The sequence below is a fragment of the Narcine bancroftii genome, chromosome 4 (assembly GCF_036971445.1).
Source record: "Narcine bancroftii isolate sNarBan1 chromosome 4, sNarBan1.hap1, whole genome shotgun sequence".
Taxonomy (NCBI): Eukaryota; Metazoa; Chordata; class Chondrichthyes; order Torpediniformes; family Narcinidae; genus Narcine; species Narcine bancroftii.
Window position 1 is genome coordinate 284,631,362 of NC_091472.1, and position 19,040 is coordinate 284,650,401.

Here is a 19,040-nt window from a genome sequence, read left to right on the forward strand (position 1 = left end):
GGTGAATATATAGGAACTTTTTTATATATTCAACTTCATTCTGTTCCAAGGTAAGATCCCTTTGGTTGGACTTAAGAAATTTTCTGGAACAAGCTACAGGCTTGTCGTATTTCCACAAAACCCAGATTTATTTTTATTAGGAAATTTTGAAGGAACAAGACCTAAATTAAAACTATCAATATACTAATTTGAATTTGTTAAAATTGCATTAGCAGTGGCAAGGAAATGAATGGCAATTACTTGGAAATGAGATACGCATTTGGATACGGCCCAATGGAATGCAGAAATTCAAAGTTGAATTTGTTTGAAAAAAATACATATAATTTAAGAAATAAATATGCTGTGTTTTTTATTATGTTGTACCTTCTGTGCCTCTAGACCTTAAAAACTCTCCTCTGAAAGATATTAAAAGATTTTGTTTAAATATGCATGTTAAATGATATTCCTCTGTGCAATCCTGAAAGTTTCTTTTTTTTTAAATTTCACTTTGTAGAGAAATATTTTATTTTCATATTAACTATTCTGAGGGTGGGGATGGATGTTTTGGTGGGTGGTGATAATGTACCATTAGGTATGTAGTTTTAGGTTGTTTCACTATTTGTAATTTGTATTAATATATCAAATTTGACTATTACATGGATGGAGAAAATTTTAAATAAAATATTCAAAAAGTAAGGTTGAAGACGATTTAAATTAAATGGATGAATTTACCTATAACATTAGTAGGTAGGGTTAATTGTGTTAAGATGAATATATTTCCAGGAATACAATATATATTTTTAAACTTTGTCAATATTATTACCTCAAAAAATTTTAAGAATCTAAATAAATATGTAAGGAAATTCCTCTGGAAATGTAATTCTCCTAGAAACTATATAAAAATTATCATGGAAGTATGAATTGGGAGGATTACAGCTCCTAATTTAAAAAAAAATTATTATCAAGCTACTCAAATGAGATTTCTTACTTCTTTCATTGAAAGAGAGAGAAAACCAGAATAAGTTAAAATAAAATTGGAAAACAAAACAGAAGAAAGAGTAGCAGAAGAGTTCATATGTTGTTGGAGAGGGTGCAGAGGAGATTTACGAGGATGATTCCTGGAATGCAGGGCCTGAAGTATGGGGAGCAGCTCTATGATTGTACTAGTTGGAGTATAGGAGAGTGGGGCGGGGGGGGGGGGGGGATCTCATAGAGATATTTTGAATATTGAAAGGTTTTGACAGAGTGAATGTGAATAAGATGTTTCCCTTGATGGCCGAGTTGAGGACAAGGGGTCATAGTCTTAACATTAAATTTTATCAAATTAAAACAGAGAGGAGGGAGAACCTCTATAGTCAGAGGGTTGTGGATCTGTGGAACTCACTGCCACACAAAAAAGTGGAGACCAGGTAACTGGGAGTATCTAAACAGGAAATGGATAGGTATCTCATTAATAAGGGTATCAAGGGATATGGGGAAAAGGCTGGTAATTGGAACTAGGGGTGAGTTTATTTTAGCTTAGTGTCAAGTCACAGAACAGACTCAATGGGCCTAGTGGCCTGCTTCTGTTCCTTTATCTTGTGATCTTGTGATATAAATGGCATTCAAAATTAATAGTTGGTGTAAAAGGAACACTATTGTTGAAACACAATTAATATTTGGAATAAGATAAATGATGAAATTGGAATTAAGGGAGATGTGTCACCTAAGACCATTATTTCAAAATTATCTTGTACCTTTTTTAAAGAATAACCAGTTTTTAAATACAGGTATTTGGTCCTGTAAAAGGATCAAGAATATTGAACATTGTTATGAACAGGATCATTTGATGTTATTTCAATATTTAAGGGATAAATTTGGGATTGCTGGTAATACTCTTTTCTGTTATTTCAAATTGAAAGGATATTTAAGAGAAAATCTGGGAGAAGCGGAAAATCTCTTTAGAAAGGATATATTAAAAAAATCTATAATGCACCTTTTATTAAAACAGAAACTCCTAAACATGGAGTTTATAAATCTATACAAAGATGGGAGACATATTTGAATCTTATAATCAATGAATGAGTATGGTCAGAGCTATGCTGAGTTTGTTTGATTAATACTATTAATGTAAGGTTCAGTATGATTTTTTTACATCAGTTATATTTTACACCACAAAAATTGAATAGAATGAAATTAGACTTTGGTTCAATGTTTTAGATGTGGTCTAGAGGTGGGGAATTTCTTGGATTCAACATAGTCATGTCCCAAAGTAAAGCAGTTTTGGGTTGATGTAGGGAACTTTTAAAGCAGGTTACAAATGTTGTATTTCTGCAAAATCCAGATTTATTTTTATTAGGGAATATACAAAGGATGAGGCAGTAATTAGAATTATCAATATATCAACTGGAATTTGTAGCAGTGGCAAGAAAATGCATTGCAATTACTTGGAAATCAGATTCACATTTGGGTATGGAAAAATGGAATGTAGAAATTCAAAGTCATATTCCTTTAGAGAAAAATTACATACAATTTGAGAAATAAATATGGTATATCTTTGCATATATAATGCCAGTACAGGTACACAATCCTTTATCCAGAAACCTTGGGGGACAGTGTGTTCTGAATTTCGGATTTTTCCGTATTTTGGAAATCAAGATTTAAACCCATCTGAATTGTGCTGCCATATCCACCCCCACCCCCTTCCAATCGTGCTGCTGTCACCCCACCACCCCCCTCTCCCACCGGACTCACACTGCCGGTCTCCCCCTCGCCCACATAACGTATGCTGCCGGTCTCCCCCCCATCACCTTCCTGACTCGTGCTGCTGGTCTCTCCCCCCTTCGCCCACCCAACTTGCGCTGCCAGCCTCCCCCCCCCCAACTGCCTGACTCACTGTCTCCCCTTCCTCGCCCGCTTGACTTGCACTGCCAGTCTCTCCTCCCCCCCCCCCCCCCCCGGTTCACGGCTGACTCACACTGCTGGTCTCCACCCTCCCCCCCACCCCCCGCCTCGTCTGACTCACGCTGCCATCTCTTTCCCCAGTTGCCGGATTTTGGAGCTTTCTGGATTTTAGAATGTCCAGATAAAGGATCGTGTACCTGTATATGCAAACATCAGACATAAATATTAATAGTCTTCTTCCTTTCCCTTGAGCCCAATAGAGATCCTCTCTAAATTGATTATATGTGAAGATTTGTTAAGGTCTTGTGGGTTTGCTCATGTATCTCAGAGCAATACTTGATGATCTTTCTTTTCTTTGAGTTTATATTACTATATTATTGTACTTTTAAATAAAAAGAGAAGGAATAGTGGAGACCAAGTACACGACATGATTACTGTCAGACAATTCACCCTTGACTCTGTCCATCATAAGCAGGGCACAGCGTATAGGTGGCACCTGAACTTGTTGCTGTTGAGAAAACTGGAATTTTGTAGCTTTGTTAGAGCTCAGATAAAATTGTTCTGTAAAATGAACTACCCTTCTACTGATGATGATTTCCTCATATGGGACACATTGAAAGCTTATTTAAGGGACCAGATAATTAGATATACCAAAGGTATTTAAAAGGAGCACATGAAGGAGATCAATAATTTGGAAAAGGAAATAGCCCAATTGGAAAAAAGTCTTTTGAAGAGCAGGTTCAGAAGAAAAATACAGGAACTTAATGAGTAAAAAGCTCAAATATATTACAATGCAAACATACAAGATTGAAAAGTTGATCTTAAGATTTGGAGGAGAGGGCCCATAAGTCTTGTCGGGGCAGGTGAGGGCAGAAGGCGTCTCAATAACAATCAATCAATGCGATTCAAATGGGGGAAGGCGATTTCACATAAACCAAAGGAAATAAACAAAACATTTAGAAAATTCTGTAAAAAGCTGTATCATCAAAATCAGGGGAGGATCACACTAAAATAGATGATTTCTTGCTTACATGGGAACTACCAAATTTGGATCAGGAAGAATGAGAGGGGCTGAATACCTCCTCTTCCAAAGAGGAGATAAAAAAAAAAACCCTTGAGCTCATTCCAGGCTAATAAATCACAGGGGGAGGATGGTGTCCCTGTGGAATTTTTAAAGAGTTCAAAGGTCCAATGGTCCTTCTTTTGAAGGTGGTGGATTAGGCAGTGGAGTCGCATAATCTCCAAGAGTCTTTCTCAGCAGCAATAATCAGAGTGATTCAAAATAAAATACAGGGACCCATTGAATTATAGGTCCATCTCGTTGTTGAATGCAGATTACAAAATTATAGAAAAGCATTGGCCAATAGGTTGGCAGTATATTTGCCAAAATTAATGAACCCAGATCAAGATGGATTTATAGAAAAGAGGCAATCAGCAAACAACATAGCTATATTGCTTAATATGGAACAGTCAGGTGGATTCAGGACTACCCATAGCTCTGGATATAGAGAAGGCCTTCGACATTGGAGTGGGACTTTTTGTTCAAAGTACTGGAGAAATTTGGACTGGGACAAACATTTATTCATTGAGTTAGGATGCTCTACTATAACCAACAAGCTAAAGTTATTTCAAATGGCCAGACATCTCCAGTGTTCCTATTGAGTAGGTCTAGAACATCCATTGTCCCAGCACTGTTCATAGTGGACATTGAGCTGTTGGCAGAGGCAGTATCCAGGCATAAAGGGATTCAAGGTGGGCCAGGTGGAACACAAAATTGACTTATTTGTTGATGTGTTAGGGCAGGGGATGATGTCATTGGCCAGGCTGAGGACCAAACTGGGGGATTATGGGAAAGTCTTGGGGTATCATGTAAATCTGGACAAGAGAGAGATCATACTGCTGATGAACTGGGATTATAGGCAATACCAACAGTGAAGTCAATTCAAATGGCTGCAAGAAGGCAGTAAATACCTGGGAATAAAAGTAGACAAGGACTTACACAACTTGTACAAAATCATTTTGCTCCAGAAGTTTTGGAAGACCTCAGTAGATAGAGAACTCTACCCATAACTTTTGTTAGCAGAGTTAATTGTGTTAAAATGAAGGTGATGCCAAGACTACAATATCTATTTTATCCATTTGGTTGTCTCGGGGCTTCTTTAAGATGCTCAGCGGATATGTTAGAAGGTTCCTGTGGAATGGTAAAGTGGCTAGAATCTCCATGGAAAAATTGGCTTGGGATTATAAATTGGGGGGTGTAAAATTGCCAGAGTTAAAAAAAAATTTACTGGGCAGCCCAGGCAAAGTTTATCACCTCACATTTTAAGGAAAGAGACTACCCCCGGCGCAAATTGGCTTACATGCAGTAGGTGAAAAGATAGCAGGAGAGTTTATATATAAATCGAAGTCCAAATTAATCTCAAAGAAAACAGATAACCCCATATTAAAGTATGAACTTCAGACATGGCATAGAATGTATTGGATTGAAGATGGGGATATCTCGCAAATCCCCTTGACCTAGAACAACTTAATACCCATGACTCTGGACAATAAGATCCTGGACATCTGGTGCCAGAAAGGGATTGCTATAAGCGAATGCAGCTCATGTCATTCAAGCAGTTGTCTAATAGAATGTTCTTCTGCTATCTGCAACCAAGATCTTTTTTGACAGACAAATTGTGACCATCTATGGCCCTGCCCATTTGTAGTGACATGGAAATTCTAATTCAAAGGGGGAATATGCGCAAGTTTATTTCTATGATGTATTTCAAATTCCAAAGTGAGAGCCCAAAGCCATGCTTACACAGGTAAAGGGAAAGATGGAAGTCGCATTTTGGCACAACCATCCATGAGCGGTGCTGGTCAGATCTGTATCTGTACAGCATGACAGCTGTTAATAATGCCAGGTAAAGGTTGGTACAATCAATCTTCTGCATCAACTATACCTCACACATCAAAAACTACAAAAATATTGTGAAATACAGCATGTTCACAATCATTACTCAGGAGACAAAGTCTTGGAGAACAAGTTCTGTTTTATTTCGGGTCTGCAGAGCCGGGTGTCTCTTAGTCCCAAGACACACTGGAGATTTGAAATCATCACTCTTTTGTACAATTTGGCACTTAGCAAAGACACCTCCCCTTACAGCTCCTTCCAATCGGAACCCCAATATTTCACAGCCTTCCCATTTCACTTCCCATCCTCCCTGATTCTACAGGGTTCCTCCTTGTTCATACATCGCATGTTATGTTAATCAGGCAGCTTTATCATTGGGGGCATCCAGGTTAATATTTATATTCTCATTAAGCAACCACAATAGTGACTGCAAGTTACCCTAGGTCGTTTTGCCAGTTTAAACCAGAATTCATTGTCCTTGAAGATTCTGATACACAAGGGGTCCACTAACTGTTAGCTAATTTTTCTCAAGTGCTAATCTAATCACATTCCACTACTTCGCACAGTGATGCTAGTTTAATCACATTCCATTGCTATTCACAATATGAACCAGAAATTTTGGAAAATTTGTGGTGTGGAGATGGGAACCATTATCCACAACCTGGCTGTGCATAAAGGTGAGCTCCTTTTGGGAAGACCTGGTGGACATTCAGAAAAAAAATTACAAAGGTGAATTTTCAATAAGATCTGGAATTGTACCTTTTGGGGAATATTATGGATGTATGTTTTAGACTGTCCAAGAACCAAATTGATTTTGTGAAGGTTGACTTGTCGGTAGCCAGGAAATATATAGTGGTCATGTGGAAGTCCAACTACCAACTAAATATTACACGGTGGACTATGGAAATGCAGAGTTGCATTCCCCTGGAGAAAAATCATGTATAATTTAAGGAGGAAATGTGACACATTTATTTGAGTGTGGCAACCTTAACTTAGTTTGCAGAAATGACTAATCTTCCTTCGGAACAAGGGAACTCAAACAATTCTTCCCAGGTGAGAAACGATTAGGATCAAGAAAATGGGACATGGGACAGACAGTGTGTTCTATTTGTCATTTTTTTTTCCATTTTATTCCTTACCTTTGGTTACTTCTCCACTTTGGTTGATAGTTTTCTAGTCTTTTCCCTGGGTTTCTGTAAGTGCAAGGAGGGATGGGAAAGGAATAAAAATGGACTCTGAATGTTATATGGGTGTCGGAAAAGATTATATTGTGTGTTTGAATTTATATGAGTCTGTGAAAATCAAAAATAAAATATTAAAAAAAAATCAAATCAATTCAAAAATTTGATTCAATTGATAACAATTAACACTGTAATGTAACTATAATGAAATTACCATTGCTTTGAGATCCATTGGACAGATAAATTCACTTATAATCATATTTCAAAATATAACAATTACAGCACAGAAACAGGCCAGTTTGGCCCTTCTAATCCATGGTGAAAACCTTCTCCCACCCATTTCCATTGACCCTCATGCACCTCATAACCTTCCATACCTCTCTTGTCCATATACCGATCCAACTTTTCTTTAAATATTAAAATCGACCCCGTACCTACCACTTTGGTCAAAAGCTCATTCCACACTCCCACCACTCTCTGAGAGAAGAAATTCCCCTACACTTTCCCCCTTCAATCTCAATCTATATCCTCTTGTTTGAATCCCCCCCCCCTTTCTATGTCCACATTTGTTCTATCTATTGCTCTCATTATTTTAAAGACCTCTATCAAATCACCCCTTAATCTTCCATGCTCCAGGAAATAAAGTCCCAGCCTGTTTAACTGTTCCCTGCAACTCAAAACCTGAAACCCAGGTCACATTATTTTAAATCTTCTCTGCACTCTCTCTATTTTGTTGATATCCTTCCTATCATTTAGCAACCAAAACTGCATAAGATATTCCAAACTTGACCTTACCAATGCCCTATACCAATTGAACATGGCCTCCCAACTCCCGTATTCAATACTCTGATTTATGAAGGCCAACACACCAAAAGCTTTCTCCACCACCCTAGTTACATGTGACTCCACTTTCAGGGAATTATGTACCGGAATTCCTAAATCCCTTTGTTCCATTGCACTCCTCAATTACCTACCATTTATCATGCAGGGCCTTTGCTGATGAGTCCTACCAAAATATAGCATCTCACACTTATCAGTATTAAACTCCATCTGCCATCTTTCAGCCCATTCTTCTAATTGGCCTATATCCCTCTGCAAGCATTGAAAACCTTCCTCACTGTCCACAGCACCACCAATCTTACTATCATCTGCATATTTACTCATCCAATTTACAACCCCATCATCCAGATCATTAATATATATGACAAACAATTTCTTGTATAACACGAGAATTTTAATGCAATAGAGTTAAATTGAAATATTTGTTCAAGATCAAATCAAGTTCAGAATCCCACAGCCTTAGCTTAATCTGGGTTGTGTGTTTTAGTCCATATAAGAAAGAAAGAGTTCTGGACATGAACAGTAAGATTAATTGTCAGAGACAACCTGAAAAGCCATTTCTCTTTCCATAAATGCTAAATGACTCGCTGGATATATCAATTATTTTCCATTTTTATTTCAGAATTCCTTTATCTGGATTTTTTTTGGAATTTCAGTAACATCAGTGATAATGTTCTTTTTATATTGTTGCTGTTACAGTTATTTGACAATAAAGAGGTGACGAAGAAACACTTGGTACATCCAAACCGGAATTAGAATTAATTGTCATGAGCATGACACGGAATTCATTATTTTGTACATGAAATTTGTACATGAACAGGAGACTAGACTCTGAGGTGTAAGAGTGGTTTCTTGAGAGGGACAGTGCTTACCAGTATATTGATTTGGGCAATAGAAGACGTTAACCCTAACCCTCAGGTAGATGGATCCTGTGCTTCAATCCTTTCTCCATTGTACTGGGAATCACTGCTGACACTGTGATCTCCAACATAAAGAAATGTGTGGCTGCTCTTGCATCCACCTTGGTAGCCTTCGTAGCTGCCTAGCCCAAATAGTTGCTGTTGAGAACCACCATTTTCAGAGTTCTTGGTCCATGATAGGACATAGAGCATGTAACTTCATGGTTATTATGTGACTATTGAAATTACATTTAACTGCTCAAATGACCCCAAATTACATTTGATGCACGATCAATTAACAAAAAGACTGAAATACTGGCACTGAAGGCTTTCATTAGCTAGAGATGGACAGCATCTCTTGAGTTGCTGGCTAACACTGACCTGAACTTGAACTGGGGGCAGCATTGTGGCATGACAGCCTTTATGGGGAATAACAGGGACGAGTCATGAGCCGGCCAGTGAGAGCAGGGTCGAATATATAAGGTCAAGGTACTTACATACACAAGTGTTTTCACCACAACATGACACTTCCTTCAATTTGTGTCCTTGAAAAATCTTCCCTGGTTGCCCAGAAAGGGCAAGTTTAGCTCATGTTTTCACATTGATTATTGAATTTTTTTTAGTCTTGAATATTTACTATAACTTAAGTTTAAAATTACATTTTTTATCATCAAATTCTTTTGCAAATCACTTACTGGATTTACTAAACTTGAGAGTTATTTTATTTTGTCTTGCCTCAGGATCTGGAAGTTCCAGTGTGTCCCAAAAATGACTAGAATGGCATAGATGTGATGGGACAAAGAGCTGTTTTATTCCTTGATTATGTGCACCAAACAATATGCTGCCTGGTCCTTCTCTCCCAAAGTCATGATTGTGAGGTGAGCCATAAATCCCATTGGGCTTGTGGTCATAGAGAGAGTAGTGGGTTGAAGGATATGGATTATTGCACAAGGAATTTATTGTGGTAGAGACAAGGTAGTGATAATGATAAGTGAGAAACATTGAAAAGAAAATGAAGAAGGAGAGAGAGACAGAGAGAGTGAATGTGCATGCACATTAGCAATTTGGTGGTGATGGACACAAGTAGAGCAACTGGAACTCTGGTTTCACTGGCCAAAGCCTGCCTAGAGATAGGGTATTACAAGGAGAGGTAGATTTAATGCAGTGAATGTACATGATAATTTGATTTACCTTGCAGGCTTCCCTTCTCAGGGAAGCACTATAGGAACTAAACCATATTGTCTAACTTTGTTAATAGAGAACACAGCAGACAGCATAATCAGACCAGAGGGTTTCACCATTCACAGACTGGATTGGAACTCAAATCCTGCCAAAGAGAGTGTGTTTTTTAGTTAAGAGTGGCTGGGGCACAGATGTTGGGGTCACATTAACCTCTTGCTCCATTGCCTTAGAGCAAATCTCAATTGACTGCAGACCCTGAAAGTTTTAAATTAAAAAAAAACTTTAGACATACAGCACGCTAACAGGCCATTTCAGCCCACGAGCTCATGCCACAATTGATTCTCATTAATGATTCTCATTAGAGTTTATATCCATCCAGATGCCAATTAGAAACAGGTACTTGTGTGTATGCATGATATAGTCAGTAAACATAAGACAGCCCACCCTGATACACTACAAATCATAGTCGGCGATTCATATAAAGCCCTGCCCAATTGCCAAAACTGCTGTACCAAAGCTCCCAGCACACTTGATCACTGCTACCCAAGATAAGGAAGGCCTACCATTATTTCCTGAGACCGCATGTTGGGAGGTTGGATCACCTGGCTGTGCTCTTGCTATAGAAAGAGCCAAAAGTGAGAGGATCCAGAGAAGAGGACAGGCAGAAGATAGTTGCAGGTCGCTAAAAACCAGTTACAAGACTGCCTCGAGCCAGTGAATTGGGCAGTGTACATGAACTCAGTTGAGGAACTGAATGATTACACCAGGATCATAACAGACTTTCCAAACACCTGTTGATGATTGTGACCGCACCAAATCATTTAGGTTTTATCTAACCAGAAGCGTTCAATCAGTGGTTTTCAAACTGTCCCCTAAATTCACATTCCACCCTAAGCAATCGTGATTAGTAAGGTATTGATTAAGGTGGTATATGAGTGGAAAGATAAAGGTTTGTAAACCACTGTTTTAATAGTAGCTAATTGACTCATTATATGCATGGTTTCATGACTGCAAAGGAATTGGGCAATGACAATTTTTCTCCAGCAAAATATTTCAATAACATATAGGTCTAGAGCAATAATTCTCAACCTTCCCTTCCTACTCAAATACCACCTTAAGCAATTCCTTACCAATCACAGAGCCCTTATGGCATAGGGATTAGGGGAATATGAGATTAGGGGAGCAGTTTGAAAACTACTATCTTAGATGAAAACATAATCCACAACCTGCTGAGAGCCAGATCACAAGCATTTAAGTTCAGAGATCCAGAACCCGACAAAAGGAGCCTGTATTACCTACAAAAAGCCATCACCTGGATGAAGTGAAGATTCCAAGGAAAATAAAAACCAGGAAGTATACCTGACAGCTGTGACGAAATTTAAATGATCTCCTACAAAATCATATCAGGTGTTGTAGGAGACAGCAAACCCTCTCTCCTAGATGAAATCAATGCCTTAAATGCCTAATTTGACCACCAGAAGAATGAAAAGCCACAGTGGGCCTGCATATCCCCTAATAGCCGTCTACTGTCAGTATTCGAGGATAATGTGTAGGCTGCATTCCAGAGAGTGAATTCAAGGAAAGCATCCAGTTCGGACGAAGTACCTGGCCAAGTACTGAAGACCTGTGCTTGCCAACTTGCCACTCTTATCTTCAACACCCCACTCTGGCATGATATCCACCTGTATCAACCAGGTTTCAATTGCACTTATGCCCAAGATAAATGTGGTAACTTGCCTAAATGACTATCGATCAGTGGCACTCGCATCCACAGTAATAAAGTGTTTTGAGAGGCTGGTGCTGAAGCATATCTGCTCCTGTCTGAGTAGCAACACTGAATGGCAACATGGATCCATTTCAATTTACCTACCATAGCAACAGGTCTAGACAAATGACATCTCATTGGTTCTACATGAATCCCTGGAACACCTGGACAGCAAATACGCATACATCAGGATGGTCTTTATTGATTACATTTTGCAGTCAACACCCTCAACCCCCTCAGAACTGATCAGTAAACTCCAAAACCTGACGCTCAATACCCTACAGTGCAATTGGATCCTAGATTGGTAAGAAAACCTCCTGCATAATCTTCATCAGTACTGGAGCATGACAGGGATGAATTCTGAAACTCCCAGCTCTTCTCACTTTATCTCTCTATGATTGTGTGGTTCGGAATGACAATAGCACCATCTAAAAATTTGCTAACAATACCACAGTAGTTGGTTGTATAAAAATAGGTGATGAGTCAGTAAATCCAAGGGAGATTGAAAACTTGGCTGAATGGCGTATTAACAACAACCTTGCACTCAATGCCTCCAAATCCAAGGAGTTATTTGTGGTCTTTAGGAATGGAAAACCAGATATGTATGATCCAGTTATCATTGAGAGAAATCACAGTGGAGGGGGTGAGCAAATTTTAAACCCTGGGAGTAACTATCATGAAAGAACCTTTCCGAGACCCAGCACATGAAAGTCCATCATGAAGAAAGCTCGTCAGCTCCTCTACTTTCTCAAGAGTTTGCAGAGGTTTGATATAACATCAAAAACCTTGGTGGCACATTGAACATAGTGGTTCGCATAGCACTATTACAGTACCTGTGGCCCAGGTTCGAGTCCCACACTGCCAGTAAGGATTATGTACATTCTCTGCATGTCTGACTGTGGTGCTCTGATTTCATCCAACCTTCCAAAACATTCAGGGTTGTCAATTAATTTGGGTGTAATTGAGTGGCATGGATCTAAATGGCCAAAATCAGCTTCACTGTGCTGCAAATAAAATATAAAAAATTAAACACTTATTTACAATTTAAACTTCTATGGGTATGTGGTGGAAAGTGCGCTAACTGGCTATGTCGTGGCCTGCTATGGGGATACCAATACAACTTAGTGGAATGCCCTGCAAAAGGTAGTGGACAGATCCCAGTACTTCAAAGGCAAAACTCTTTCCACTATTGAAGGAATCTTCTTGGAATGCTGTCAGCAGCCATCATCCAGAATCCATGCCACCCAGGTCATGCTCTGTTCTCAATACTGCCATCAAGAAAGAGGTATAGGCATATATTGGAGGATTTAAACCATGCTTTCAGTCCTGCAAGGCTGGGAATCAGTAATCTGCTTGAGACTCAGCAGACGTAAGCTAAATTCCACCATGGGGCCCAAAGATGCAGTTATCTGACAAAAAGACATCGGTGTACCAAGAACATTTAATCTTCCTGCTTGTTTTGGACACAATCTTTCAGGCAGAGACCTAACCTTGACGCAAAATAAACCATTGTATTCAAAGTGATAAGCTAGAAAGTTATGTTATTCGATAGAAGCCTAGGCATGCTAGCTTGCTCGCTTATCTTTCTTTTTTGTGCTGGGAATAGGTGCTTGAGTAACCAGTTTTTGGGTAATATAAGCCACGGTCCCGCTGCTGAAGTCTGAGACTCTCCAAGAGGTGGCAACATCTCTCAGCAAGAAGAAGAACTTCTAGAGTCCAGCCAATTTCCCGGTCGGGGGAGGTGGAGAAGCTGCTACCGGCACCCCTATTACAAGTGTGCAGTCATTGCCTCGCCTCGGCAATTGGGACCAGTCCAGGCGTTGATAAGTATAATTGGGAAGGGCTTGCATATTGTAGTTTGATATCAGCTTTAGAATTTATAATAAAGATTTGTATAAACTGAAGTGCTCTCAGCGTGTGTGTCTGTTTTTTTTTTCGGTAGCTCAAACACTGTGACCAATCTAAAATGAACAAAGTGAGAGGTACAAGTTTACCCAGGACAATTGGTGTAGTCAGCAGGATTGGTCTCGAGATGTTTCGCTGAAAGAAAGAGGTGAGCCCTGAGCAGTTCTTGTTTCCGGGATAGACTTCCAAAGACGATGGGTTTGGCACGTTGACCAATACCCTGTCTTTGTTAGGACCACCCATTAGTTGGGATGAGAAGTTAGATTCATCAAGTGTGCCTCTGGGAGAGCGGGTTACCACTCTCCTTCAAGAAAGTAAATTTCCTGTTAAAAAGTGGATGCTGACGGATTGTTCTTGGCTGCTGGCCACAGGCTTACACCATGCCATTCAGTGTGAAGCAGAATTAGTTCAGCGAGAAGTAAAATCCCAGCACAAGAGAGAGCAACTAGAGGAGAAGCTAGAAGCCATGCGACAACACTGTTCCATGATGAGCGAGATTGTTCGCATCAGTCAGGACCGAGCCAAAGAATGGGAGGATAAGCATGTTCAAACGATTTGCCATAATATCAAACTCTGGCAGAACCTCTGTGCAGATAAGGAAAGGCAAGGGGTAGAACCTGATCCACATCGTATTCATGCCATGATAAGGAATGGCGACAATCCTGATGTAATTGATGATTGGGACGGGAATATCTGGTATGATGTAATGGTAGAGATTGAAGGGATAGATGCCACGGCCTCCCAAGCGGACCCAGGGGAAGGTACCCGAACCCCTGCTTATGCTCTATGGCCCCCCTCCTCTACGGGATGGCCTCGGCCTCCTCCCGTCCACTGGGCAGAGGGCCCTGTGGGCCAAAGTGGGAACAGGGGTCGGGAGCAGTCAACGATATGTGACTTCTCTACAAAAGAGCTGGCCGCCATTGGAGATCAATTTAGGCAAAAGATGGGAGACACTCTGGTGGTCTGGTTCCTACATGTTTGGGAACAAGGAGGGGGTAATGTATATTTAACCTATGAGGAATTGTTGGGATTAGGAACGTTGACTACTGATATCCAGGTCACTGCTGAGCTACGTGGTGGAAGGAGAGGGGTGGATTACTTACTTGCCACTCTAGGGGATGCCCTGTTACGAGTATACCCATCACCAGTAGATTGGGATTTACATTTGCAGAACAATTGGGGCACCCCAGAGGAGGGTATAGCAGTAATTCATCAACAGGCCCTGGCCTCTGCCTTGTATGCAGGGCGTTTGAGGCTGTGGGTACATGGAGGGAGCCCTGACGAAGAGATGTTCACTGCTGGAATGCATACCCGATTGATTCATTCCGCCAAACTCACTGTACGGGGACTGGTTCTGTCCGTAACTAGTCCACTAATTGGGCACCCTGTTTCTGAGGTGGTGCACGCCTTATTTGGGTTTCGAGAATTAGAGTTGGGAGGTAAAATCCACTCACGTACAACCCAGGTTAAATCAGACAAGCAGGATGAAAGGAGAGGGGCTACTGCTAATAACGGACCGACAAGAAAGGACCTTTTTCTAACCTTGTTAAAGTTAGGCGTACCAAAAACATCATCCCCAGCTGCCGAGTCCTCCTAGCCCAGCTGTGCCTTCACTCCCAATGCTGCTCCTATCGAGCCAGCTTCTCTTGCTCCAGTTATCCATGATGAGATACAACAATTAGTTAAAAAGGCTCTTATGGATAATAGTAGCATGTAGTCTTGGAAGCCCCCAAACCCTACTAAGGCATGAGGGTGTGGGCAGGATTCCCGTGTCTACTCCATTGAGATACGGCGGATACACGGGGACCCACGGCCCTACATACCATTAACAATCCATTGGGGTGGGGGTAATGACTGCCAATATTTGGCCTTGGTCGATACCGTTGTGGAGCACTCGGTGATTCCCGGTAACCCCGACCTCTGGACTAGACCGACATTTCGAATAGAGGGGATGGGAGGAGCGATCACCCTGGCAAAGGAAATAAAAGTCTGTGCCATGGTGAGTGATGGCCCTTCCCCTGTATTATTACATGCCCTGGTGGCTGCCACTGACGAGTGTATCCTGGGTATCAATATGTTGGCCGGCACGGCCCTTAATACTAGCCAAGGGGGATTTGCATTTTGAATTCGGACTATTACAAAAAGACTAGTGGTGGGTCGGGCTAAGTGGGATCCTGTGATGGTGCCTCCCCCCCCCCCCCCACCCCCAAAACCAGTATTCATTCCACAATATCACCTCCCTGGAGGGCAGGAAGAGATTACTGCCACCATCGAAGCTTTGCAAGAAGGGGTAGTGAGGCCCGCAACATCGCCCTTTAATAGCCCTGTTTGGCCGGTCCAGAAGCCGGATGGCTCCTGGAGAATGACAGTTGATTATCATTTTTTGAACAAACATGCCCTACCACTTGCTTCGGCAGTTCCAGACATTGTTACCCTTATTGAAAAGATTGCTACTGGGAACTTGGGAACATGATATGCTGTCATTGATCTCGCTAACGCCTTCTTCAGTATTCTTATAGCTGAGGTCTCACAGGATCAGTTCGCCTTTACTTGGAAGGGGCATCAGTATACCTTCACCCACCTCCCTCAGGGGTATGTACACTCTCCCACTATTTGCCACAGCCTAATTGCCTGTGATTTGGAGGCGGTGCCAGTATCACTTTCTCTCTCTCTCGATTCACCATTATATTGATGATGTGATGATGCAAGGGGCCATGGAAGAGATGGTACAGGAAGGTATGGAGAGTGTCCAAGATACCCTGATGCAAAGAGGGTGGGCCATTAACCCTGCCAAGGTACAGGGCCCGTCCCAGACGGTTATCTTCCTTGGAATTCAGTGGCATGCTGGAGAACAGGTGGTTCCCGAATAAGTTCAAAATAAGATTGCAGTCTTAGTCACTCCTACTAACAAAAAAGAGACAAAGCATTTCCTAGGGTTATTGGGATACTGGCGACACCATATTCCACACTTGGCATTGCTTTTACGTCCTCTATTTAAGGTTACCCGAGAGGAAACAGACTTTTTATGGGGTAATAATCAGGAAAGGGCGTTCCAGTCCGCCAAGCAGGCTATTCTTCAGGCCCTGCCCATTTCTCCCTGCATCCCAAATACCCCCTACGAACTACAGGTCTCCGTTACTGATGATGTGGCCTCCTGGAGCCTCTGGCAGAAACAAGAGGGCCACCGAGTCCCGCTGGGCTTCTGGTCACGAAACATACCCGAGGCTGCCACTCGTTATTCTGCTTTTGAACAACAACGTCCTCGACATTACAAATCCAATTGCTGGCATCAAAGCAGCTGTTAAGTCAGATCAGCAGGAGCGCAAGACGGAGGACCTGGAACAAAGAAGCCTGACATATGTCACTCACGATGCTGTAAGCGTTCAGTATTTAATACTAAATCATCCTGTCCCTCAATAGCTACCCACCGAGTGTTACCCTGGGCAGGTGTCACTATTTCCCCTTTTATAGGAGGGCCACTACCTGCTGGTACCACCCATACCTTTTGTCTGGCATTCTCTAGTTCGGGAGTTGGGGGCAATGACTGTTTTTCCTCTAGAATAGGCTGTAGTTCAGAAGCGTGAAGAAGTCGGTGGAAAGATATACCTCCCTTTAAAGGGTGATGATTCAAATTGTCGACTGACTGCTGCAGCACATGGCACCACCCCTTCAGGGTCCCCAGTGGTGTTAGTAAACAAATTTGTTCCTTCAGTAAGCCATTCATTCGTTCAACTAATCCAGCACCCTGCGGGTAATAAGGAATATGGTGGACTCATAAAATACTGTTGTCAGTTGCCCTATCACAGATTGCCTTCCTGGAGAAGTGCGAGCCATTATCAGACTGAATCTCCTCTGGTACATCATAACGAGAAATTAAATGGTTTAGTCCTTGGATAGTGCTAGCTTGGTCAGCCATCTTGGTGGGAAAAGCAAAAACCAGGCATGAAAAGGTGTCAACCATTACTAGGACGTAACGTTTACCCATACAGTCTGGCATAGGGCCTATGTAATCAATTTGCCAGACCACAGCCGAGCGAGCTCCCCATCTTATTCGGCCATGTGGACCAGGAGGAACGGTGCGGGACTTCACAAGCTGGCATGCTGGGCATATACACATGACCATGCGGACATCGTCCTGATGGACGGGTAAGGCATGTGTATGGGCCCACATAGCTGATCCCTTCTCCCCCAAATGGCCACTCTGTTCACGTGCCTATCGAGCCAGGGGGACGGTATCGGCGCAGCTGATAGTGGTAAGCTGATCTGCTACTGCATTATGTTGTGCCATGTTCATTGTCGAATTGGTATGGCGTCAACATGATATACGGTTATCTCACAATGGTGGAAAGCATCCCACAATAGCTTCCACAACTGTTTGCCCCATACTGGGCAGTCATGTATCAGCCAGTTGTTCTTTTGCCAATCAGGCATCCATGCCACTAGTCCATTAGCCACAGCCCAGGAATCGGTAAACAGGCGAAGAGGGTGATCATGGGGGTCTAGTGGTAAAGTGACCACCTTCAACTCGGCATACTGGCTGGACACACCATCCCCCTCCTCCGATAAGTGAGTTCCTGACCTGGGATGGTAAGCCACCACCTTCCACTTCTGTTTTCCTTGCACCCACCGGCTGCTACCATCAGTAAACCAGGCATCCTCTTGTTCTGCTGGAGTGAGCAAATCAAATGGTTTACCCCACTGAACTGGTGAAGGGGGTAAGGGAGGGGGCAAGGTGGGTTCAACATCCTCATGACGAGACAGAAGATCAGCCACAAGACTGCTAAGCCCCCCCGCCCCCCGATCTATATATTAGCGTCATTAGCCAGGACCTAGTTCATTATTGGAAGTGCAGGTCGCAACTGAACATCTGCATCGCCTGTCATTCTTTCCGTCTCCAGCAGGGCCCAGTAACGGCACAGTGGATTCAATGCTTGCGGATTCTGCCAGTTCGAGTACTTCGATGTTCGTGATGAAGTCATTCCAATGAATGTTGAGGATGGAGCGGAGACAGCGCTGATGGAAACGTTCTAGGAGCCGTAGGTGATGCTGGTAGAGGACCCATGATTCAGAGCCAAACAGGAGCGTGGATATGACAACTGCTCTGTACACACTGATCTTTATGTGTTTCTTCAGGTGATTGTTTTTCCAGACTCTTTTGTGTAGTCTTCCAAAGGTGCTATTTGCCTTGGCGAGTCTGTTGTCTATCTCTTTGTCAGTCCTTGCATCAGATGAAATGGTGCAGCTGTTTTGAGTTCAGTGTGCCCAATGAGGATGTGGGGGGGCTGGTGGTCATGGTGGGGAGCTGGCTGATGGAGGACCTCAGTTTTCTTCAGGCTGACTTCCAGGCCAAACATTTTGGCAGTTTCCGCAAAACAGGACGTCATGCGCTGGAGAGCTGGCTCTGAATGGGCAACTAAATCGGCATCGTCTGCTTTACACCCACAAGGATAGTTTGAGCCTTGGTTGGAATCTTTTTTCAGGGTTAGCTGGTACATTTGGGGGTTTGGGCC